At 50.3% G+C, this 5,615-nt stretch overlaps 1 pseudogene; it reads right to left on the reverse strand.

Annotated features, from left to right (window-relative positions):
* Positions 1 to 263: 263 nt before the first annotated feature.
* On the reverse strand, positions 264 to 3,549 carry LOC120699179 (annotated as a pseudogene).
* Positions 3,550 to 5,615: the final 2,066 nt, after the last annotated feature.

The following is a 5,615-nucleotide window of genomic DNA, read 5'->3' on the forward strand; positions in this document are numbered from 1 at the left end:
CCGCCTTGGGGTACACTCTAAACCTATTCTGGTTTAACTTTTTATTCATGCTTATTAGTAAGAATAACATGAACACATGCACATATCTTATTCACACATTATCACTCATTTATGCCATGAAATTACTAGTAATATTTGGAATTAAAATATATCGAAAATTGCCTAGTTATCTAGCAGAAACCAGTCCAATGCAACTCAACGAATTGGACTGCTCCATAATCTTGTAGAACAAAATACTTTTGCAGCGAAAAGCACTCAGGGCATCAATTCAATCATGGCATAAACATAGTTGATTTAGTACTGCATCACTGACTGGTTATACTATTTGTTCAGAGCATCGTTGAGAACTGAGGACATAATCAACTTTGCCACAAGCCTAAGTCCATGAGAAATGATAAGCTCTTGGATGTGTGCAGGGTAGCTCGTTCCAAGAAAATCAGAGCCCGCTCTGCAACCTACTTGTACTATCTTCATGCTTCGGTTACAAAGCTGCAACATTGCAGTTACCTGGAATCATGTGTGGTCGACAATCTAACATCTTGCACATTTTAGCTTACAACAGGAGGCCTTGTCACCAATATTCCTGACAAGAACACTTTCCATCTTTGAAATGATGAAACCGATGCTTATCTCTGACAATTATCTCTCGATTCTCCACAACTGACATATATTTGATAGCTAGATGGCAATCCCCGCATATCCGCAGGTTTTTTATTATCCTGATTGGAGCTGTGCACCCAGCGCTCATCATGAGTCCAAAGGCTACAGCCAGTTTTTCACCGTGATATCTTAGTGCAAACTCCCTTTCCTCTTCTTCCAATTCATGCAGCACCGAGTCAGTTTCAGGCACATAGCCAGCATCAGTAATCCTATGGATTAGTTCCTCCAAATATTAAATATCTCGAGTTTGCGGATGAGACTTCTCACCCATGCGAAACAAATGGGCAATACCCCAATCTCAATCAAGCTGTAACCTATTTGCTTCTTCAATCTTCTCTTGATCATGGTATTCCTTACCTTCTCAACATGGTTCATTTTACCAGATAAAGCATAAATGTTAGAAAGCAGCACACGATGAGATGGATTCTCAGGCTCAAGGGCAATCAGTCACTCAGCCACCTCCACTCCAAGGTTGAAATTCTTGTGCATCTTACATGCATCAAGTATAGCTGTCCAAACTTCAGGTCCGGGTTCTCCAGGTATAGAGTCGTGTATAAATTGCATGGCATCATCAAGAAGTCCTGCCCTTCCATATATATCAACCATAGAACAATAGTGCTCAGCATGAGGGACCAATCCATAGACACTCTTCATTGTAGCAAAGGCATCACGCCCCTCACTAACCAACCCAGCATGCGCACAAGCAGATAGGACTGCAACAAAAGTGACATCGTTGGGAGGTGGCCCTTCGCACCTCGTGAGATGGAATAGTTTGATCGCCTCATGGCCATGTCTGTGCATGCCATATCCTGCGATCATGGAAGTCCATGTAACCACATTTCGTTCCTGAAGCTTGTCAAACCACTCACGAGCCTTGTTCACAAGCCCACACCTTACATACATGTTCACAAGGGCGGCACCAAGAAACACACTCATGTCCATCCTTTCAGAAACAATGCGTCTCTCCACTTCACGTCCCAAGTCCAGAGCACAACCCTTTGCACAAGCAGATAGCGTGGCTACAAATGTCGCAGAATCAGGTGCCTCCCCAGCCATCTGCATCTCCTTGTACACCTCAATTGCCCGCTCAGCAAGACCGTTCTGCTCATACCCAGAAATCATAGCGTTCCAAGCGACCACGCTTCTGTCACGAATTGCATCGAACAGCTTGCGTGCAACGGCCAGTTGGCCGCACTTGGAGTACAGCACAACAAGCGCCGTCTGCACGAACTGACCGGAGCCAAACCCAAGGAGGATGGCGTGAGCGTGGACGGCCATGCCGACACGGAGCGTAGACAGATCGGCGCATGCCTTGGCAACGGCGGTGAAGGCGAAGCTGGAGAAGGGCAGGGCAGCGGTGAGGAAGCTGTGGTAGAAGGTGAGAGCGGCGGCGGGGAGACCGTGGTGCGCAGCGGCACGCGTGAGGGTGCAGAAGAGGAAGGAGTCTGGTGCGGGGTGGGTGGCGGCGAGGAGGTAGGCGTAGGAGGCGGCGCCGGCCGCGACTGTGAGGGTGGCTAGCTTGGTGGTGAGGGGCAAGGAGCTCCCTTGGCCGGCGACGACGAGGCGCACGTGGGCTTGCTTTAAAGGGCCGAGGCGCGGACCGGCAAGGAGGAGGGCATTGTACTCCGGCGAGCGGCGGTGGTGGGGGTTCATACTGAAACTGGAGGGCTCGAATTGGGAAGATGGAGGGGATCGGAGTCTCCGAGAGATGGGGAATCCAATGCACCACTTGGCCTTGAAATCCCACAAGCGCGCAAAGCATTCACAGTACCTGTAAGAAACCATTAAAAGATTTCAGATGGATAGCATCAGTACACACAACAGACAAAGCTCAAAAAGAGTATCAAAACAGCAGGGCATTCTTCACATTTCAGAAAGGGATGTATTTCAAAATGAAGGTCAAAACAATGACACGCTGGTATAGTTTGCCTGTCTGTGGACAGTGGGAAATGAGGCATTTGGAGGTGATATGAAGCATTGAAGTGGTGCTGGAAATATTTCCCAAATTATTTGTATTATAAATTATAATTTGGTGTTACTCATAATAAACAAGCAGACGACACAAGCAGTTTGTGATGTTCGTCTTTTAGCGTGTTGCATAGCTTATAACTCTAGTCAAGCACCATTTGTAAGAACTTTAGCTTCTTTTGAAATCACGAAGAGAGTTCAGTAAAGAGAATTGTTCAAGCAGATTCTGTATCTAAATGACATATAAATATTTTGATTATCCAAACAATCCACATGCCTCATTTGCAACATGTCAAAGAATTCATATTGATAAAAGGAGAACACAATCCTCCTGACAAAACACCCTTTGCAATATTGCGTTCTTCTCAAGCTAAGGACAGAATCCAACTTACAACTTCAAACATCTGGAGTTCCTGCAGTTACAGCAGTAATGTTCGTGAAAACATTTTTAAACGTACATTTAATCGCGATTAAGTGCAAATCGGACCCCAGCGTTGCGTTTAGGCCATAAACGCCCAATTAAACGTTCGGTGAACAGTCAAACCCATGAATGGTGAAGAAAACAAGAGGAGAGATGAGATTTGGACTGCAAAATGGTTCATTGGGGTTGTAATTCCACCAATGCTTACCGCATGGTGTCCATGTCGCTCGATTTTGCTCGTCCTTTGCTCAATTTGCCCCCCTATTCTTGATTTGGCGACAGGGTCGTGCGCCGTCGGCGCTGGGGAAGAGAGGGAGGAGCGGCGGACGCAGAGGCGGCCGGCGGCCGGCGCGGGAAAGAGAGGGAGGAGTGGCGGCCGGCGCAGGGAGAGGAGGAGCGGCAGCCAGCGTGGGAAGAGAGGGGGAGGGGCCAGCGCCTAGCGGCCGGCTGCCTGACCTGAGGAGGAAGACGGCGGCTGCTGCTGGGTATCGTGAAGACATGAACTGGTTAGGGTATGGATGGGGTGGTATGGTGTTTAAATGGGCTGGTGAGCTGCTAGGATGGTGGGCTGTGCTGGGCTGTTGAGATGTTGCTTCTCATTTCTCATTTATTCTTTCATATATATATATGCATCTACATCACTTATAAATCCAAAAATTAATATATATTATGGAAAATAATAATAAATACACAAACGATTAATCACGTTTACTCAGCTTAGGCACTAATCAGTGGTCTAGCGCCCGCCTAGCGCCTAGCGTTTTCTTGAACCTAGTTTTCTTCGTGGGAGTGCTATCTTTCCCTTCATAGAGTCTTGACTGTGGTTTTGGTGACTCTGGCTTCCTACCGGGGGCAGGCCCAGGATTTAGGAGGTGGGTATTCAAAATTTGAAGTAGTGCAAAAAAAAAATAACAGCCCAACATACATACTAGCAGTATTGAGTACTAGCAACATAAATTGTTTATAATTAGAAATTGTTTAACATATACATAATAGATATATTAAATGATCAACATATCAAAATAGAAATATCTAAAGTAATAAAGGATAAAATTCTAAAACAACAAATATCATTGATAACAGAAATTGATACGCGACAACATTTTCTAGATCACAAACAGAACCATCACCCTCGTACCTAGCAATCAGGCCTCCCTACTCCCTGGTCGCCGGACGCTGGCTACCCGGCTGCGGCTGGCCGCCTGGCGCCTGCCTACGGCCTGCGCTGCTGCCTAGCGCAGCTGCACCTTGGCCCCTGCGCCTGGCCGCCGCCCACTGAGCAGGGCAGCCTGGCAGCAGGAGGCAGGAGTAGGCGGTCTCTCCTGCGCCTGCGAGGCGCGACTCGCGAGCGTATGGCCCCTCTGGCCTCCTCGGCTCTGCCCCTGCCGTGCGCCCGTGCCGGTGCCGCTCTGCTGCACCGCCGCTGCCACTAACTAGGGCGCTAGCTCGAGATTTAGGGATTGGGAGAGGGGAGACGAGAGGGAACTGGAGAGGAGCAAGACCGAGCGGACCAGGTTTGGGCGTGAGTGGGGTGGGCCGGGGAGGGAAGGAGTGAGTGAGGTGGGCTGTGGGCCGTTTGGTGGGGAGTCAGGGAACTAGAAGTTGTGGGCTGATTTGTATTTTTGAGCCCGTTCATGCTAGTATTAGGCTGTTTATTTTTAACTTTTTCTGTATATACTTGAGAAATACCTACATATACAAAAAAATGTCAAAAATAATGTGTATTCAGACTGGGCCCGCCCCTGGGGCCCTATACGTGTTGCCGAGAAGCCATCGCGATGTACTGGCGCTCGGGTATGTGGTCCTGTGAGGCTGCAGCAGCAATCATGCCTTCTCCTCAGCGGACAGCTCCAATGGTGAATGTGAAGGCACAAATCCAAGGCAAGACAGAGAGGAAAGGGAAAGAAGGAGAAGCTCACCGTGAGGAGCTGCTACAGATCCACGATGAGGAGGATGTCAACCATGGCGGCAGCCGCCCCATCATCCCTTTAGTCCGCGGACTCGCAGTCGTTCATCTCCCAGGACGCCGCCCACTGCGCCGCCGCGGGGGGTGCCTCCGCGCCCGCGGCGGAGACCAGCGGCGTGGCCAGGCGGCGCTCGCCGCCCCTTCGGGCCCCAGCTTCGCCGGCTCCCTGGCCACATGGAGGGCCACCGAGGCCACGCCGCCCGCCTCCCCTGCCACCTCCCTGGCCGCGCGGGCCGCCACTGTACCGGCGCCGCCAGATCTCATCGCAGCGCCGCCCGCCACCAAGGCCACCTCCCTGGCCGCACCTGCCGCCCCACACTATACGCGTTGACGAGAAGCCATCACGATGTACTGGCGCTCGGGTATGTGGTCCTGTGAGGCTGCAGCAGCAATCATGCCTTCTCCTCAGCGGACAGCTCCAATGGTGAATGCGAAGGCACAAATCCAAGGCAAGACAGAGTGGAAAGTGAAAGAAGGAGAAGCTCACCGTGAGGAGCTGCTACAGATCCACGATGAGGAGGATGTCAATCACGGCCGCAGCTGCCCCGTCATCCCTTTAGTCCACAGACTCGCAGTCGTCCATCTCCCAGGACGCCGCCC

Source organism: Panicum virgatum, chromosome 1K, assembly GCF_016808335.1.
Source record: "Panicum virgatum strain AP13 chromosome 1K, P.virgatum_v5, whole genome shotgun sequence".
In the NCBI taxonomy this organism is placed as follows: Eukaryota; Viridiplantae; Streptophyta; class Magnoliopsida; order Poales; family Poaceae; genus Panicum; species Panicum virgatum.